The sequence below is a fragment of the Ambystoma mexicanum genome, chromosome 9 (assembly GCF_040938575.1).
Source record: "Ambystoma mexicanum isolate Mex_15411 chromosome 9, UKY_AmexF1_1, whole genome shotgun sequence".
Taxonomy (NCBI): Eukaryota; Metazoa; Chordata; class Amphibia; order Caudata; family Ambystomatidae; genus Ambystoma; species Ambystoma mexicanum.
This window is the reverse complement of record NC_090931.1, coordinates 577,856,437-577,878,023: the sequence shown is the minus strand read 5'-3', so window position 1 is coordinate 577,878,023 and position 21,587 is coordinate 577,856,437.

Below are 21,587 nucleotides of genomic sequence, written 5' to 3'. Positions count from 1 at the left end.
ATGTCAGCAACATTCTGTCATTTCTAGGGATGGCCAGCGACTGCAGCAGGTATCTCAGAGATTTTGCCACAGTCAGTGCGCCGCTCGGAGAACTTACCAAGCAGGGAGTCCATTTTCCGTGGACCACTGAGTGCAAGGAAGCGTTCAATCAAATAAAAAGGGACAATGCTTCAGCAGAACACATGGTGTATCTTTACCCATCCATGCACACAGAAGTGACAGTTGACACCAGTACTGTTGGATTTGGTGCTATCCTGGCTCAGCACCTGAATGAGTGTGAATCCCTAAGAAATGTAATATGCACACAAAAGCCTGTCAGATGTGGAGAGATGATACTCTCAATCTTAAAAAGAAGGACTGGCTGTCATGTGGGCATGCAAGCATTTTCAAATGGCTCTACTAGGAAAACGATTCACAATTGTAACAGATCACCTGGCCCTGGTGACCAAATACGGAAACCCTCATTGCAAAACCTCTATGAGATACTGAAAACACTAGAAAACCCAAACCACATGTACCATCCATTCCTCCAACCAACCAAAATTGTGCCAAAGTTCAGGAAGCATTTACTGATGAATTCACCATGGCACGTGGTAAGATCAAAAGGGATCTGCTAGCTACCAAACCCCTTTTTCCACACTCTCCCGAGCCTGATTCATTGAACAACAATCAGACGCCACCACAAACGCACAACCAGTCAGAATTTACCTTCAAACCTACCACCATAAGTGACTTGGGGAAAACTCTGGGGAAAATGCACCCCACTTCTTGTTTCGGGGATGTTATCCCCGCTAAGATCATTCTGTAGAACAAAGGCGTGTTTTAACCTTTTCTTAACCTCTTTGCAAATGCTTCTTTTCATCATAATCATGTCCCAGATGCCATCAAAGAAGTAGTTATCACCCCACTGGTAAAAGAAATAAAGTGGGATAAAGAGTCCAATTATCTGAGGCCCATTACTAACTCCCACTTCTTCGTATGGGGCATAGTACGGAGAGCGCCTTACTTGACTTGCAGACTCATATGTTAGAGATCCTGGACAAGGAGAAGGCAGGGCTGTTAGTCCTATTGGACCTGCCCACTGCATTCAATCTTCTAGATCACAAATGACTTCTGAACACCCTTGTCGATGTACGAAACTGCTCACAAGCGACAGTTAATAAAGGGTGCCTAAACATCCTGTAGAATGATGACATACACATTATAAAAAGGGTTTCTCAGAGGGACCATGGGCCTCATTACAAGGTTGCCGGTAAAAAATGCAAATTACTGGCATGCCAGTGCTACCGTTTCCATGTAGCGCTGCTGCTGGAATCTATGGTAGATTCCGAGTCAGCGTGCACGCACATTCCGGCGTGCCGTAAACAGTAGCACCGTCATGCCGGTAACAGCCCCTAAACCCCCGATACCAGCATCCCCGATGCCGCAGACACCGACAACGGCATAATTACTGGCACAGGTAATACCGGTACCAGAAGGAACGTCATTGCGCCGGAACGGGAAATGCACCAGTGGCCATCTTTAAAATGCAATCCATTGCAATCCTCAGTCCGCAGGAGTCCAACTGGAAAACTGAGTACACACCTTAGGAAGTATACACCATGTCAGCCAGGCAAAGCGCCTTCCGTCACAGAAAACCAAGTTTCAGCAAGCAGAAGCTGAACATGTTAGCTGACACACTCGTTGAGCATGCAGACGTGGTGTTTTGCGCTGATCTGCGGTGGCCAGTACAACTGAGGAAGAAGCAATATGGGAGGAAGTAGCCAGCAAGCTCTCAGCAGTGGGGACTACACCCCGGACCGTCCGAGATTGCCGTTAGAGGTGGGATGATCTACGTCTCCGTGTCCGCAATCTCCTCACTGCAGAGCGCAGCCAGGGGCTGGTCACAGGAGGTGGTCCGCCACCCCCCATCAAACTCCCGGCATGGGAGGAGACCTGCAGCACCGTACTCCACATGGAGAGCATTGAAGTAAAAGGAGATGCGGAGACAGGAGCAGCAACATCTGATGATGATGGTGAGTTCCCATGCCATACTCCCAAAGTCACCCCACACACCTTTATCCCCAATGCCAATTGTGAAGTCCAAATGTCAAGTAGCTGGCACCAGATCACTGGTGCATTTGCACCCACTGAAAGCCACCTCCCACACAAGTACAATGTACCTGCCACAAAGACAATCAACTAACCCCACTGACACACCCCACACGTCCACTGTATTGCCGACACAAGTACCATCTGCATGCGCATGCACACACATCATTGTCCAACTGCTGACATCACCACCATGCCACCACATTGCCAAAACCTCCTCATGTCAAGATGCACACATCATCAGCACCAGTTGCACACCTGTCACACCCACCATGTCCATACAAGCAGAGTAAACATCAATGCATCAAAGTACAGTATGGGAACACATCAGTTTCACAATGAAACACCACATGGCACACAGCCCCTATGGCATGACCACAACACCCAAACCACTTGACTCCGGTACCCCAGCCAACAGACACTGTGCACAACACGGCCGCACCACAAGGATGCTCCCACACTGCATCCCCCCACATTCTTGTGTGCACCATGCCAGGCCCTCCAACATGTCCATGACACAGCCCATGACTTTGAATGTACTAGCATCGATGTATGTCAGATGGATGCACACCCATTACTAACGCCCTGCCTCACTGTCCCTCACAGGCACATTATCCATCAGCAAGGGTGAACATGCCACCACACCCTGGTCAGCTGCTGCTCGTCACCACCGCCGCAAAGACACCGCCTGTAGCCACATCCCTTCTTGGTTTTCACTCGTCCATAGACTAGCATCTGAGACCGTTCCCAACATCCAGGTGTCCAAGGTGTCTCTATTTTATCAGGACAGTCCATCTTCCTCATCTCCTTTACGACCACTTCATCTAGTCCTGTTCTAGGATACGTAAGCATCTTGCTTTTCCATGCAGGCTCCTTTTCCATCTGTATAATCGTCTTGAAATGGAAATGACCATTTCGATTTCCATCGCTAAGTGGCCCAATTTCCTTGGAAATGTCCTCGGGTCATACATGCAGCAAGGTGAACAAGGCATCTGGCATCATACTCTGGAACTTCTTTAGCAATGAAAGCTTGGCAGTACTCATGGCATAAGGTATGAGGGCACAAACATAACAACCCTCTTTGGACATTCTCTCTCCTACTTGTTTCATATGCTGGTACCACATGTTATGACCCAAATGTGCTGCGCTGTCCAGATAATTATTTATCCCCTCATTATCTTCCTCTGCACTACTTTTGCCCCTTCCTAACAACATGGTTGCTGCCCATGGAAACAATTCCAAAGCAACCTGGCTCTGAGGGGATAACACAAAGGGTCTTTCCTCTTTATCAATTGGCATATCAACAGCAGTTCCTGGAGTAGTAAGAATCAAAGGAATTTCTACCTTCCTTGGACTTGTGAAATAAAGTGTATTAATCACCAGAACCAGTAAAATAAGGATAAATGTTCAACATGCATATGTTATACACCAATGCATTAGTCCCCACCATTTGTGACTCTTTGAACGTTGTTGAACTTGCTCACTCTCAGAAACTTTATCATGCTCAACGTTCCTCATTATACCTGTATACTACTTTCAGGAAGGAAAACACCTTTTTAATCAGGCAATTCAGGTAAATCAGGTAGCTGCATCATCTTCTCAATTATTGCAGTGAGCAGCCTCCCTATTGCAGGGTAATTTTTAGGAGCATGCAAAAAAGTAGGTATGTTGACACTGCACCCAACAATAGCAGGATAAGCCCTGAGAATGAATACAAACACAACAAGTAGGAGCCTATGGGCATCATCATTTGACAACACCATGGGGTCAACCAAATAACTGCGTTGTGTACAAAGAGTCTGCATACTGCTCATGCTTCCAGCTACGTAATAGATGCTGTCGTCTAAACGTACTTCACAATGTCAACAATCTTTCTGAAGTTCATTTTCAAAATACTCTGTGGCTCAAGAACTGAGATTGCACTCCTGCTATTATATCTATAAAGTGTGTCCGGGAGAGCCACAGTCCAAGTGCAAATCTGCACCTTTTTAATCAATCCACTGGTTTATCGTCCTCCTTCGTCATCGATGGAGTCTGCACAGGCTGAAATTCTTTTTTTGGTCTTGCTTCTGAATTGATCATTGGGGGTGTGTTGGCCTCTCCACTGCAAACTTTTACATCACCAAGATGGATTCATGCTCTTCCACTGAATTTTTACTGCAAAGGGAGTAATATTTTCCACAACAAACGGCCCTACGAATTGGGGCTCACACCACTTCCTAGTGAAATTTCAAATTTATACTAAATTGACAATGAATAGCTTTGGTGCCAATAATGGTTCATTCATTCTGGTTGCTGAATGGCCTTCAACTGTGTGAGGAGACCAACACCCCTTGCACTTGAGTTGATCTGAAATGAGAGAGATACCAGCTGTCATGCATGTTAAGTACTCATTTAACTCATTTCCTAACAGTTCTGCAGTATTCTGGGCATCACTGCTGCTCCTCGATGGAGGAGTCAAAGGCATTCTCATTTGTCTCCCTGTTACTAGTTTGTGGGGTGTGAGGTGATGGTCTGAACCAGGCTGATTCCTTAGGGCATATAGTGCTAAGGGCAGGCAATATAGCCATCCCTTCTTCAGTGTCAAGTTAAGCTTGGTGACTTGCTCCTTTACAGGGCCATTGAGTCTCTTACATATTCCATTTGCTTGCGGGTGATAAGCAGAAGAAAACTTGTGTTTTATATTCAAAAGAAGCGCTATTTGTTCAAATACTTCATTAACAAAATGTGGCCCATTATCGGATCTCAGCACTTCACACACTCCTCATCTTGGAAAGACTTCATGCACTAAAAACTTTGCTGTGCAAGTGGCATCAGGGTGTGTACAAGGACTTGCTTCAATCCACCTGGAAAAGGGATACACCACTATCAAATACCTGTTTCCACTACATTCTTGCAGAATGTCAACAATATCAATATGTAAATGCTGAAAAGGACCATTTGGTCAAGGAATCACTCCTCTGATCGTTGGCAGTGTATGCCCAGCAGTAAACCTTTTACATACGATGCAATTTACTACATAAAATGCAACATGTTCTAACTGGTTCGGTACAAACCAGTCTTCTCCAATAGCTGCAGGGAGACTCTCCCTAGTTACATGCACTGGGTAGTGCAGCTGTTCAAGCGCTACCTTTAATAATGCTACTGGCATCACTTGCTTTCCGGTACTGTCCTGTCACCACAATACTTCTATGGGGGATAAAGAACACCCCCTCTGTTTCCACAATTCTTACTCTTCCTGTGGTGCACTGCCTTGAATTTCGATGAACTGAGCTCTTGATAAATGGTTAAACCCTTATTGTACCACCATCATTTCAACCACCTTTTCCCTAACATTTGGAGCATCGAAACTTGAAATATCTGGTGAATATACAAGCCTTTTAGCTTCTGTGTCTGCGGCTTAATTCCCACAAAAAATAAAATCTGTTTGCTTAGTGTGTGCTGTGCATTTAACTATCGCTATGGATACCATGAGTTGTAATGCCTTGATAAGCCTGTCCAATAATGATGCATGCTGCAGTGGAGTGCTGTGCGCTCAGAGGTAGCCCCTCCTTTTCCAATGTGCTAACCCTGCGTGTACAGCCGACGTCACATAGGCAGAGTCACTGTATATCATCACTTCATGACTTTTGTGTATTTCAAGTGCCACAATAAGCGCTACCAATTCTGCAGCTTGTGCTGAAAAGTGAGATGGATGTCTTGTACTTACTAGAACCTTGAAGTCACTGTTTGCTCTATGCCTCACTACAGCAACACCTGAATGTCTTTTTCCATTTGTTTGATATATTTTTGAGGAACCATCAATAAAAAGAATCTCCCCTCCTGGCAGCGCCTTTTCTTTAATGCGCAGTATGTCATCATAGAATTCTTCGTAGTTTGCGCAATCATGCACATGCTCGCCCTCTGCCACTGGTTCAGCTAGATAGGTGGCAAGGTTCACTATTTTACATCTGGCAATTTTTATCGATGGATTAGATATAATAACTTCATACACGGAAGCCCTCTGGGATGTCAATGTACCCTTAGGTTTGTGCAAAATGGGAAATAAAGCATGCTCTACAAAAAGTGTAATGGAACAGCCCATTACAATGCTTGCAGATTTCTCAATTGCAAACGCAGCGGCTGCCAATGACTGTTCACACTGGAAATGCCCTTTCATTACTGGGTCTAATATCCCACTGTAATATGCCTAGGGTTTGTACCCCAACATAGTCCTCTGTGCCAGCAGTGCTGTCATAACTGTCCCATCAGTGTGTGAAAATAAATTAAAAAGCATGTGTCAGCATAGCTGGGAATCCCTAAAGCTGGAGCAGTGCAAATTGCCTTTTTTAGCTCTTCGAATCCTTCCTTCCTTCCTCAGACCATTCTATCTTTTCTTTATTTGTCTATGCTTTCTTCAAAGCCTGCAAAACGGGTCTTGTGCATGAACTGTAGTCAAACACCCATGCTCTCACATAATTACATAGTCCCAAAAATCGTTGCATCTGCTTTACAGTGTGCAGTTTTACAGTTTTCATAATTGCCTCAGCCCTTTCTGGTGTCACGTTTTTTCCCTCATGTGAGATCAACTGGCCTATGCACAACCCTTCTTCTTGGCAATACTGTAACTTCTCCTTGTCTACCTTGTATCCCTTGTCTGCAAGGATAGACATTAACTGAATCGAATCTTGTCTACACTCATCTTCTGTCATGCTACAAATCAGAATGTCATTGAAGTACAGTATTACAGTACTTTTCAAATCAATATTGCCAAGGTCCTTCTGTAGGACTCTATTAAAGATCGATGGAGACTCACAGTAGCCTTGAGGCAGCCTTGTGTTCTTTAGTCGAATCTGACAAAACCAAAAGGAAGTGAAGTCTTGTTAATCTTTGTGCAAGGGGATTGAGAAAAACACCGTAAAATATCGAGCTTCCACTGGGATATTACATTGCATCATCATCGGATTAGGAACTAAAGGAAACTCGGCCTCTACAATCTGCTTAATCGGTCTCATAACTTGTATAAATCTCCACAACCCTCGCTTTGATTTTTTAATTAGATACAGTGTGGTATTACACAATGACTCTGATGGCATCAAAATACCTTGATCCATTAATGCTGAAACAGTCTTGAAAACCCCTTCATCTGCTTCTGGAGACATTGGGTATTATCTCACTTGAGATAAAATTGCTCTTGGTTTCAGCTTTATCTTAATCTCTCCCACTCCCTTTAATAGGCCTACATCATAAGGGCCTTTGGTCCATAAATTCTGGATTTGTTGTATTATGGTCATGCGCTGTGGGATCTCCCTTTCCTCTATCCTGATCCAATACTCAATGCTCATTACAAATATGACTTCTTCATCTGTTGGATCATCTCTAAACATATCATCATCAGTGATGTCAGTTAACCTGCACTCTTCCCCAATGGCAATTATTGTTCTTCATGGCCTACCCTCATCATCTGTGTCTTCGAGCATCACCATGTACCCTCGTACTATGGCTACATCTAATTCTATAGAGATTGTCTGCTCCCCGTCTTCACCCATAGGTATCTGTGGTCTGAACAAAAACTCATTAGGTATTCTCATAGTCCTTCCCACTAAACCAGGTAGCCATGTTAACAGAATGCTCACCCCATAAAGAAAAACTTCTAGTTCTATCGGCACACCTTGCAGAGCCATTTGCTCTGTAAATGCCAAAATAAACTCGACCACATTCATATAATGTATCCCAGGAGTGGAGCATGCTATACCTTCATCAGTGAATGAAATTATCATATTCAGTTTTGTCATTAAGTCTCTTCCCAGAATATTAACTGGTGTCTGCCGTGAATACAACAGTGGAACAGACATATCACATTCTCCTATAAAGACTGGTAACTCATCAGTAAAATGAACCCTACTTGTAGCTCCAGAATATCCTTGAGCATTCATTGCATTTCCTGACATTGGATATTTTCCCTCTCATATAAATGAACGAGTCGCCCCAGTGTCAACTAAAAATGAAAACGATTTGCCTCTCATTGTCACATAGACCCTTGGATTCTCTTGGGGGTCTGGTGTCACATATCGTACTGAACACATCAAGTTTCCCTGTGACCTGTCCTATTGTGGGTACATGCATACCCCTGTTCCTGTGAAAGTATTCCCTCCTCGCACAGTGACACCCCCTATTGTAGGTGTCAGTAGCAGCCCTGTATTTGTATTCTGCTGTGTCTGCATAGGGGCATGCTCTGACTGCCCTTACGGTGGGTTCAATGGTGTATGCTGAAACTGCTGTGGTTGCTGCATCTGTTGTGCTTGTGGTGCTTGTGACTGATAAACTGTCTGATCTTGGGCAAATCCATCCCTAGCCTGTGAGCTATATGCTAGAGCATAAGCTGCCCCACCTCTTGAGTATTGCCCATTCTACATATACCCCCGACTCCCACATGTACGTGCAATGTGTCCTGTCATTCCACACATCCAACATATAGGAGGGTTTTGTCTAATTAGCCCTCCTTGATTAAATCCTCCTTGAGCATTATGATTATCATTCTGCATATTCTGAAAACCGCCTTGATTATTCTGAAAACCACCCCTTCCTCTGTAGCCCACTCCTCTGCCTTATGGTATAAACCCCCTTCCTGCTTGGTTCATTGAAAGTTGATAATTCACATGCAATGTGTCCCCTGGTTGCTGTACTCCTAGCCCTTCTCCACTTGTCAATACCGCTCCTTCAGTGGCATATGTTGGCAGTTTTTTCTGGACTAACTTAGCTTCCTCAATTTTTCTGGCATCATTTTTTCTTTTTATTTTTCTCCTGCAGCAGCCGACAGTGATGCACTATAGTTAACTGTATTTCAAGTCATGGTTTTGCTTCCATTCCCACTAATTTCTTAAGCTGACTTTGTACTGGCTCAGGCAGTTCCTGACACAAAATGTGGTAAAATACTGTCACTGTTTTAATCCACAGCTCGCACGTTTAAAGACACCATTGCTCTTGAATGTCTTGAATATAAGCAAGCGGATCTTCATCATCCTTCATCTTTCGTGTCATAATTGCACCCATATCTGACATATCAGGATACTGTACTCTAAGGGCTCTCCAAACATCTGCCCTACAGTTATTAAATGGTGCTCCATCGTGTGCCATATTTTGTGCCGTGACACTCGAATATCCTGCTCTTGTCCAAATGTCCTCTGCTCTCTCCCCAAGAATAGCTGCCAGGAAAACCTTAATGTCCCCTATTGCCATAGTATTTCCTGTGGTCATTTTCTCTAACTCATAAATCAATTTTCTCACACCCACCGTTAAACTGGGGAGTTTGCACCTTAGATTATCTTTGTCCATTTGTGGCCATGGAATATACTGTGTTCTCGCCCTGTTATGCCTTTGTGGAAAACATGGGACCGATGACGGCGCCTCTAGTTTGCCACCACGTTTTCTGCCATTGCGACATTTGCGATCTAGTTCTTTCCAAGATGGCTGCCGCCATGGATATACAGACACTCACACAGAGCTGCAGTGCGTTGCACTGGGATTTTCCTGGGCTCTGATGCTTACTTGTATTTTTCAGCTTTTCACTAGCTCTCTTGCCCTCCCCCTTTCGGGGGCCCTTGCTTGTTCTGTGATATCCAGTGTCTCCTTACTCTCGCTCTCCTTTCTTTTCTCGCTGCTCTGCTCGGTCCTTTGGATCCCTGTTTGTTCCTACCTTTTCTTAATCTTTTCTTGTGCCCCTGTGCGTCTATCTCCCGACTCTCGGGTTTTCCGTTCTTGACTTACTTTCTGTTCCGCTTTGTTACTTGTGCTCGCTCTGAGCCATTTCTTTGATTTCCTTCTTGCATCCTTGTTGGATGTGGCCGGCGTACGCCTTCCTGCAGACTCTTTTCGATTGAGTTCGATCTTCGCTGGATCTCGGCCACTGCTTGTTATTTATCATTTCTGATCCAACCTGCTATGAGGATTACTTCCTGAGTATCGCCTCCCCTGACATTTTGATGATACTCCTCTGCTCTTGTGCCCTCGACCAGTGATCCTCTCCAAATCGGGTTCGCTGCAAGAACACTCAAGACCAATCCGCCATCTTCAGACCGACAGGGTTTTTAAGCCAGGAGGCTTTTCCCTGTATTTTGGGCTTACTCCCGGGGAGAACACAGTATTGGGGTTTTTGCCTACTGACATTGTGGCATCTCAAGGAGAGAGACCCTATTTTCATCAGAAAAAGAAAAGGAAGAAGAGAGAACCCCCACAAAAGACCTCCAGTAAGAAGAAGAAGGATCTCGAAGAAAGGACTGTGGAAGATTCAGGTGAGGAAGAAGGGAGGGAGGATTCTACAGAGCTTGACACATCCCTCCCTTCACTAATAGGGGAAACTGCATAAACCCTATACCACAATCTGCTCCCATTGTCTGCCTATCCATAGTAGGGACAATGGTTCCTGATCGCCTTCTTCCTGGTAGGGACCTTAACCGACTTACACATGGTGGTGATTCCCCCTCTCGCTATACGATCATCCCTTAAGGTGCTCTGGACATACTATAGGATCTGGCATCCTATCCTTAGGTTGTTTTAAATCAGACCATCTTACTTCTTTGTCTGCTTGTAAACCTTCCACAGGGGCACACAAACCCTCTTCCCTCCCCACTGAAGGATTGTCTCTCTTCGTCTGACATATCTAGTCACCAATTAGTATGGCTCTCTTCTCTTTCACCCTTGTCTAAAGTTACTCTGCTTAGAGACAGAGCTCTATGCTCAGGACCAAGTGGGTTTCCCTCTTCACCTCGTGATTGGGAGATTATAGATCGATCTTCTTTTCCTCGGCTCTCAAATCCTGATAAGCTTTATCGATTCTATCTCTGATGCTCCCCATATCAAAGTTCTCATCTAATGTAATTTTAGATGGTCCTGATGTTGCTCCCTGTAACAGGAGAACCTCTTCTATTTCGCTGCATCGTATTACTGGACTCGGTTCCATTAATTCATTCTGAATATGCTCAATCTCACATTCTCGCTGTCTCCTCTTTCCTTCTATTCATCATCTAACTCTATTTGTTTTCTTGCTTCCCATCTAATTCTCTCTTCTTCTTCCTTTCGTCTTTGTATCCTGTTGTCGCTTAATTTCTGCGCTTCCTCTACTTCTCTCTTTTTCTCCTGTCCATCTCGTTCTTCCATTGTCCTCTGCCGGTTGTCATACTTCATTTGTTCCTCTGCCCTTTCTTCTTTCTTCTGTTGTTTCTCCTGATACAGCTGTTCTCGCCGCTGTCGGCTCTTCCCTTTCTGCTCATCTTCTTTTAATCTCTTTTCTTGTACTCTGTCTTTCTTATCTTGTTCATCTTGATCTTCCCTTTGCCTAACTTCCTTGATGCTTTTCCAATCTAGTTTAAGCAGTATCTGTCCTCCCATCAATTTGTTCTGTACGAGCGTTACCTCATCAGCTTTATCCTTTTCTCCTTCCCATCTCTTAATTTTTCGTTCTGTATCTGTTGATATATGTGGTTGTTAACCTTTCCCTTCCCTGTTTTTCAAGACTTTGAAGCATAGAGCTTCAGTATGTAGATGATTTGCTAGTGTGCAGCACGCCCGAAGAACAGTGTATAACAATATAGCTTCTCAGACTTCTCACAGACACAGGGTGCAAAGTTGACACAGAGAAGCTACAATACTACCAAAAGGATGTAGTATACTTAGGACAAATACTATCCTCAGCAGGGAGAAGAGTAACCCTGACAGAGCCACAGCAGTGCAGAACACACCGCAGCCCTGCCCAGTAAAGGAGATGTCACAGTTCCTAGGGTTCTGTAACTATTGTAGAATATGGATCTTTGACTACTCCACATATGTCAGTCCCTTACTGAAAGCATTAAAAGACCACCAGACACAAAAGGGAGCTATTGAAGGGACAGGTAAAATGACAGAAGGTTTTAAAGATCTCAAAATAGCCATCAGTAATGCCCCAGTGTTAGCAACACCAGAATAAAACAAGCCATTTTATTTGTTTTTACATTTCAATGGACAGGTCATGATAGATGTTCTTACACAGCTATCATGCCGGAAACATAATCCCTTAGCATATTACAATGGGTTTTTAGACCTAGCAATGCAAGGTCATTTCCCATGTAAGCTGGCTCTGACTGCCGCTGCATTTGCAATTAAAACATCTGCCACGATTACAGTGGGTTGCCCAGTAAGGCCTTCATTACAGTTTTGCAGGTCTGGAAAACATGCTGGAAAAAAATGCTGGTAATTCTGCACCAGCATTTTATCCAGCCTGGCAAAACACAAGTTTGCATCTGGGGGCCACAGATCTCCTGGCAAGGCTGACCTGTGGGTACTGTGGGACTCCATGGGAATAGGAAGCTCTCCACCGCGTTTAATAACCCGGTAATACTGGAATATCGGGCAGCGGAGACATTAAGGGCAGTTTGCCGGTATCCCACCATTAATATCGGCGGGATACCGGCAAACTCTTAATGAGGGTCTATATTTTGAGCATATCATTTTTACCATTCTGGAAAGAAACAAGTCAGCCCTCACCACACAGAGAGAATCTGGGTGTGAGATAATATTGTCCAACCCAGCCATTACAATAATTAGATATTGCATGTGAGTCCAACTACAGTTGTAGCAAAACCTGTTGAGTCACAAGAGCAGGTACATGTCTGTACAGTGTATGAATGGACACCTGAAGAAAGCTCCAGCATCACTGGCACCCTTTCTCCACATGTGTGGATCTTTGCATGACCAGGTGAAGAAGAGCTGCCCTACCTTGGATTGGACTTCCATTCTCAGGTCTCTGAAATACTGCAGCAATACGTGGGTAGGGTTGGTACAAGGATGTATGCTGCCATGGATGAAGTGGCCCACTTCCCTTACAGTGCACCCGGATTTGGTGTTTTAGGGACAAAATTGCACGCCTTGGTGCTCTTTTACTGTTGGCTCTGCCCATGCATGGGGTACATTGTAATATAAGGCGGTTGTGTCATGAATAGATAAATCATGATTGGGCTTTACTCATGACAATATTGTGAAGGGCAGTACCAGGTCATCAGCATCTCACACCTTAAAGGTGGAGCTACCAAACTGTGTGGTCAGAAAACCTGAACTGTTACTTCAGTATCTACTCCCAAAGCGCATTGCAAGGTTTAATCAGTCACGGAAGGCATTATCGCCTAAATACCATCCAAATAATAAGTCTGAATTATTTAAAATGTCCCCAGGACTGAAACTTTGTTTTTGCATTTACTTTTGCATGCAACCGGAGAGGAAGGATGGAAAAAGGATGGAATAATAATGTTAGGGCAGTTGGGACACTGTAAATGTGTATAGAACTATCTAATATGAGCCTAGATGCCACTGATTGCATGTGATGCAGCAGGAAAAGAGAAAAAGCATTTCAGGGTGTCCAAGATTTCATTGTAGTGTTTGGAAAGCATACAGGGAGAAAAGAGAAAAACCAATTCAGGTTGTCCAAGATGTCATTGTATTCTTTAGACAACTTACATGTGTTCTTCTAGAGCAGGGATTGTCTTTCAAGTAAATGCAGCTCTGTCACTTCAAAAAATATTCCATATTTGCCATTTGTTTTCCATTTTGGCTTCATAATCTAATCATTAGGAGGATATGTTTTCTTTCAGATTTTGAAAAAAAACCCAGCCAGAACCTGCTGAGCATGTTTCATCAGTAGAGGAAGAATTGCTTCAATACCTGTGGAGTGCGCATGAGGCCTCTCTAAAGTCTTCACCTGCTAGATTCGAAAACAGGTATGAATCAGTGGTTTCGTAAGTGAACCAGTTAGCAAAATGGTTCAGCCTACCCATAGGACAATAGAACAAAGTACTGAATGGTACGTTTTGCATCTTGAGCTGGTGTTATGGAATCTTGTTTTGCCACCTTCACAGTTGGATGATGGCCACCCCAATCTCCAAAATGGGGCCATGGCGAATGACAGAGCACGCACGAGTTTACGTAACACGCATTCCACATCTCAGCCACAAGGCAGAGCACAGAGGCCCAGCATTAGTTTTGAGCTACTGCTTGAGATACTCTTCGCACCTACAACGGCCATTTTGTTATGATGAAAACCTTTCAACAACATCTTGGCAAAACGAGGCGTGTGATGTAATTGGCATTCCACATAACCTTAATTCTCTTTTTTTTTTAACTAAATCATCTGTTACGTTGACTGTGTGAGGAGATTCCCTTGTATTAAGAAGTGACTTTTCTATAGCAGTTAGCTGGATGTCAGATTCCTGTTCAGCCTGCGAGTGTCTTGCATCCTGTGGAGCTTGTCATGGCTGGCTGTCCCACTATTCCACATGGGTTGGTTGTATTTTTTGTTGTCATCGCTGTACACTGTGACTGGCAGTTACAATAATAAAGTCGCCAAAACACCACATCATAATCAATTGTCTGAGACAGCAAGTGCCGGGCTCAAAAATAAGTGCAAGGGCCGAGCCCTGAAAAACACTCCCACAAATTAATCACTCTGCTGAAGCAAAAACTGTGCTCACAACTAAGAAGGCAGTGTCTTCAATAAGGGCATGGATGTCTCTGATGTCTGAAATCTCTGCTGAACTCCATCACTCTCAATTTGCTGCATTTGAATTATTGCATGTGAACAGGTGTAGGAAGTACATAATGTGGACTTGTGATCTTCCTCACATGTTATCTTACGGTCAGATGTGAAGCGGGTAGCTATTCTCCAAACATGATTGTTCTGAGGGGTAACGGCTTGTATAATTGCTGACCAATTCCTCTCTATTATGAAAGTATCTAGGGACAATGTTACTTGACTCAGGTGACAGTATGAAAGCATCCCTTGACACAGTTTATTCATTTTATTGTTAATTTGTAACGTGCTTAATACCAGCAAGTCGTTTCTAAGCACAGGATCGGTATTTGACCCAGTGTTGTGCTGCATTAACTTGCTTTCAAGACAAACGTGTTGCCCCTGAGCTATCCTTCCTCTTACCTCCTTACCAATGGAAATGGCGTTTCTCAGAAATGGGTTGAGGGAATAGAGACCTAGACTGGTCCCTGCTCTTCTTTATTACATGTATTCTTTTGGATTTCCCCCAACACAGGCTTGGCTGATGCACAGGGTATATGCTTAGTGGCATTGCACTTCGTTTCAAGTCTACAAGATTCCATCCAGAACCCACCCTCCTGAGCTTACTAATTAGGATAAAAGGATACACATCTGTAGCTACAGCTGGTCTGGAGGTGTGGTAGTTTAGAAAAATACATTGGGCGAGTCTGCACACCATGTCTAATGTTTGGACATTTCTGATTTTCCATTTCTGTTTACCTCATGTAGACCAGAGAGGGATACACTCTTGCCATATTTGTTTGCAAAGAATCCTCTGTCAAAGACAATTGAATTAGTAGCATACATGAACTGGTCACAGTCTGGTTTTGTAGGGAAAGTAGACGAACCTCAAACTTCTAATTACCTTCCCGATAACATCTCAGTGATATATATGCAAATTGCTCTTGGAATTCCAGACTATCCTAGCTAAAGAGGACAGGACAATATTCCTAGAAGGTATGTTTGCACCACTGGCTAGGCTCACTTTTGGTAAACAGAAAAGCATTGTAGTACCTTTCATAACATATATGATGGTCTTCGTTCATCAAAAGGACAAAAAACAGCATTTTGTGCTAAAGTCCAGTTCTTAGCAATTCTCTGTATGTGCAAGTTACTGGGTGCAAACTGTTTGGATTTGCCAATTACAGAAAAAGTATGAATCCAGAGATGGGTGGCTGGACCACTAAATGTCTTAAAAAGGCCATCCATACATGACCCATGTTTAGAGGAAATATATGTATTATTGGGACAAGAGTTCCCCGTTTCAAAATCTCCTTTCCCGTCTGTGAGTAACTCAAAGGCTTAAGTTTGATTTGTTTGTTTGAGATAGTTTGGGACCCACACTCAGAATGTGTCCATATGTCAGTGAGATAGCCGCCGGACCCATAATGAATTACCGGCACCTGACTTCCCAGTGCCACCGGGCTATTCCAAGTCCAGTGGCCGGGAAGTCAGGCGCCGGTCATTTTGTTAGTCCCCATTCCCATGGAGTCTCATAGGACTCCATTTGAATTTTGTACACGGGACCACCGGCACCGTTAATAACGGTGCAGGTGCTCCCATGAAAACTCTGCGAGCGGGTGCTGTCTAGCCAGGAGGTCTGACCCCGGCAGGTCTGACCCAGGCGGGTGGGATGGCACCCGCTTGCAGAGTGTGATGTTTTAAAATAAAAAGGAGTAGGAATGTTAAGCAAAAAAAGGAAAATGAGGCAAAACCATTAGTTAGCCAAAGGCAGTGGTGAGTGAAAAATAATTAAAGTACACAGTGGAACTAGGAGATTGATTTGAAAATAATGAGAACATTAAAAATGTACTAGCATTGTCATTCTTCCGCACTACGCAACAAGACCCACCTATACCATGGAAAAGGCAGAAAAGAAGCTTATGTCAGGACTGGTTCTTGAATTCTTGGATGTTCTTAAAAATGTCCTTTTGACTGTGTTGTGCCAAATCGAAGCATTGGAAGGCGTGTGCTTTCTTGGGCTTGATGACTTCTGCCTTGTAGAATCGTAGCTGTTGGTGACAGGCACATTTATTTTTTTGTATGTTGTTTTTCTTCGAGATTTTCTCCAATCTACGTTTTCCCTTTTATATACGGTGTTGTTAAGGAGGGAACTATTTTGGCGCCTTTCTTTTGTGTGTTTTTTGTGAGTAGAAATTTTTGTAGAAATGCAATGGGATCTTCGCCTTCAGAACCTTCTGGCAAACCCAAAATTTGAAGATGATTCTGTCTGTTTCAATTTTCTAAGTCTTCTTATGTTTCTGGAGATCCTTGACTGATTTCTCAAGTAGCGCCATCTGGGGGACATATCCTCCACCAGGCCTACTCTTCTCTCCATCTCATCTATTCTGTTTTCAAAGCCTAACCACCTGTCATCTAATTGTTGTAGCTTTAAATTTGGATTCTTTTGTGGAAAGAATATTTTTTTGAGAGTTTCTATTATTAGCCATTCTTATTGTGTTCAAGAGTTGATTAATACTCAGGGACACTAATATATAGGCACTGGGCTAGTTGGCCTAATATGGTGTGTGCAATGAAAACGAGAGGTTGTAGATCAACAGGATAATGGCAATGCTTGAACCTAAAATTGAAGACAGTTTTTAGAATAGTAAGGAGCAGTGCATTCAACTGCACATAGTGACTGATGGGCAGTTGCTGTGGTGTTATTCCTTGCAATTTGCAATTATTATGTCCATATTACACCCACCTCCGATAATTAGAGATGAAATGATAAGGCTAGGTAGTAATAAGGAGCAAATTATATATGAGAATGAGCTGTGCAGCACCATCAAATTAAAATATGGTAGCAAACCGTTAGATTCCAATATTGTTAAAGATGAGTCAATAATTGAAGCGTAGAGAGTTCCAAATGCGTGCCAAAATCCAGACAAATTCAGTTGTATTCATAAAACATGAAGGAGGGAACCCCAGTCTGGATGGAATAGTTATTTAGGGCATCCACTTATAAAAGCTGGAATACCAATACAAATAATCCCAGTAACAGAAGCAGCTAGGGTTTGTTTTTTTTTTTATAAATGGGGTTCTCCACATATGAATGTGGTAAATTGCTACTGAACATGAATTGACTGGGTTATGCAAATCCTTAAGGCATCTGCTTGCATGAACTGAGATAATAATATAAATGTGTCCATGAATAAGACCAGTTAGGAATCTTAATATTGGTTCGTAGGTCTATTTAAATGAAAAAAAGCAAGAACAATGTCACTGTAAGACTCGTGAGGAGAGTTTATAATGTGGGTTTTGCTCTACAACAATATATTAAGATCCTTTGGATTGTGAAGTGCGCGGTGTAAAAAAGAAAGAGAAAGAGAAAACAAACTCTGACTTATATAATTCAACCTGCAATTCATTGATAGTGCTGGTGGAGACGTTGCAGAAGAGGAGACGCTGCCCAGGCCGAAGCCAGCACGTAACAGTGGAAGTGACGCCGCGCATCTTCTCACACAGAGCGGATACAATGAGAGGCAGTAGTCGGTGCGGTTTTGCTCTACAGCAATATATTAAGATCCTTTGGATTGTGAAGAGCGCGGTGTAAAAAAGAAAGAGAAAGAGAAAACAAACTCTGACTTATATAATTCAACCTGCAGTTCATTGATAGTGCTGGTGGAGGCGTTGCAGCAGAGGAGACGCTGCCCAGGCCGAAGTCAGCACTTAACGGTGGAAGTGAAGCCATGCGTCTCCTCACACAGAGCGGATACAATGAGAGGCAGTAGTCGGTGCGGTGGCGGCGGCGACTCACACATCGCGTCTCTCTGCAGTAAAACAATGTCGGAATAGGAGCAATCACCCATGCAGCACCTGAAATTTATCCAGAAGAAGAAAAGGGTAGGAACAAATTCGTAAATATAATGGTTTTGATGTCTTATATTTATTTATTTATTTATTTATTACATTTGTTATACGCCCAGACCGTTGTAGGTATCACGGCGTAGTTACAGGCAATTCATAAAACTTACAAACATAAAAATTGTGGGCATGATGCAACATCCCTGCATGGTTATAAGAAAGTTCAACATTACATAAGTTACATAGCGGTGGGCTGGAGTGGCTGGGCTTCGTGACCATCCTCTTCGGCGTCAGACCACGTGATCAGTGTGTAACCTAAAGGTCACAGGTTCAAAGCCTGTTGGGTTCACTCAGACCGACATCCTTCCGATGTCAATACAATGAGTACCACTGAGTTGGTTAACAATATTAACTGTTATTAGTCTAGTTAGCACCACCATACCTTCAGTGGGTGAGCTTTGCACTTTATGAGTGCAAATATATTATGTTTGGCCAGTTACTCCCATCACTGACCATGATTTGCACACTCATATGGGCAGATGCCACTTGCATACAAATACCAGAAATTGACATAGTATGCTCCACACTACCTATCCATGCCATTCACCATATTCATGGTGTAACCCCTACTTGTACGACCATCCATCGGCCAATGACAATGACCAGACCGTCTACTAGAAAGAGTAGAAGCAAACAAACCATAGATAGACCAACAATTACACCAGATGAGAAACTCCACAACATTCACAACTGGATAACCTAACCTTGGTTTGCATCTCTCCTAACAAAACTTTTAAAAACTCACAAAAGAAAGGCTTACTTCACCTACCAATGGAAACTATGCTCAATATTCCGCGTGTTCACCGAATTGGTCAACCTACCACCTCCAATTCCTCTCGCCCTTCATCCAGAACACTTATATTCTATTTGTTTGAATACTCTCAGCTACAACTCATCCTTTCAACTGCCAAGGAACGTAAATCCCTTATTTGGCATGGCAGCAAACTATTCATCACTCAAGATGTTGCCAAGAGCACAGCCCAACGAAGAAAAGTATTTTTATCTCTCCGACCGGCTTTGAACCAGCTTAACATCCGGTATGGGCTCTATCACCAGTGTTCCTTCAAAGTTGCACATGAAGGTCGCACTACCATGTTTGAGGATCCGGCTGATCTTAGGTCTTTTATCCACTCCATCAAAACCGAAGGCATGGACACCTCTTCACCTGCTAAAGCTTCAACTTCTTCTAATACATGAGTGTTCTAATGATCTATTTACCTGTTAAACTTACTCGATGTCATGATTATACTTTATTCTAATTTAGTGGGACGTGCCCTGTCGCTGCGTCCTTCTTTCACAGTGGGTTGTTTTTTCTATTTTTTAACGTCTCAGCAGGCATCACCCATCCCTGCATTGTTTTCCCTTCCTTCCCCTTTTGTCCTGTTGTGATCTCTCTTGTCCTCATCACTTAATGTCCATATATTAAAATTATATGATTAGACTCCCTATTCCCTTCCCTGATTCCCATGTGTTCTCCTTATGTGTCGTTTATTGAGTATATGCTATTTCAATTGCATGTTTACAGTATTATATCGTTACTTTCACCATGGGTTCAAGCTTTGTTCTATCACTATTCAAATGTTTGTAGGATTTTTAAGTGTATTTCTTGGAACATCAAGGGCTGCAATAACCCTATTAAATGATATAAGATTGTTTCTCACCTAAAGAAATTCAAACCATCAGTAGCCTGCATACAAGAAACACATCTTTCCAGTATAGAAGCAATGAAACTTAAATCCCTTTGGGTTAAAGATGTCATCTCAAGTCCTGCTGTTGGGAAACATAATGGAGTTGCAATATTAATTAGTAAGAAATTACCTTTCAAGATTCAGAATCAAGGTGCTGACACCAATGGTAAATGGGTATCGGTCAAACTCTTGATTTAATCCACACAGGTTTAATTTCTAGATATATATTTTCCTACTCAACCTGGTCCTGACTTTCGGATTTCTATCAAACAAATGATACTCAAAAATAATTTTACTAATCTAATTTTATGTGGTGATGTTAATCAGGTTCTTGATCCATTTCTAGATCGAATATCCAGTTGTGCATTTAAAACCAACAAGTCTCACAAATCCTTTTTGAGTTGTCTCGCTGAGCCCGGTCTTGTGGACACTTGGAGGCTCTCCCACACTACTCAACTCGATTATACCTTTCACTAACTCCCACACAACACACGCTCACGCCTAGATTATATCTTTTTCACTAAAACCCTTACAGGATCCATAGTACATTCCAAAATCTCCAACATTATCATATCAGATCATGCCCCTGTATGTACCTCCTTCAGTCTCTCTAACATTAACAAGACATCAACTCACTGGGAATTTGATAACTTCCTGTTACAAGATCCAAAGTTCATTAGCTCTGTTCAATCCTTTGCTCAACAATTTTTCACAGACAATCAAGATCATGAAACCTCTGTTGTGAACAATTGGGACACATTCAAAGCAGCACTCTTGATGATCTTTACTCCCAGCTTACGCTAGCTGAGCAACATTAGTATAGCAAACCTAATCCGGCCAATCTCTAACTGGTTATAGCCTTAGGTTTCAAAATAAATAATGAAATTACGGATCTAGCCGGGGGGACTATTCTTAAATATAAAACACAGATGTACCACACATCCAGTAAAGGCGGTAAAGCAATAGCCTCTTATTTATAAACAAATAAAGAAAAACACTATATATCCCATATAAAGGACACTTATGGCACATCACATAATCACCCTGATGATATACTTAAGTGTTTTTAAAAGTTCTATACTGATCTTTATACCCCTGACAACTCTATTCCACATAACAATATTGTGTAATTCTTTAATAATATTAACAGATCCTCATACCCACAAACTGCTCTTTCCCATTTAGATAATGATATCACTCTTTCAGAGATCACCAGAGCCCGTGAAGGGCTAGGCAAAGGGAATGCCCCTGGCCCAGACGGCCTGCCCTCTAAATTTTATGAAAGCCTTTCTAACCTCCTTACTCCAAAACTTAAAACTCTGTTTTCTTATTTTATATCCCGAAAATCCTCATCTGGTTCATTCTCCAAAGCTCTACTTATACTATTGCCC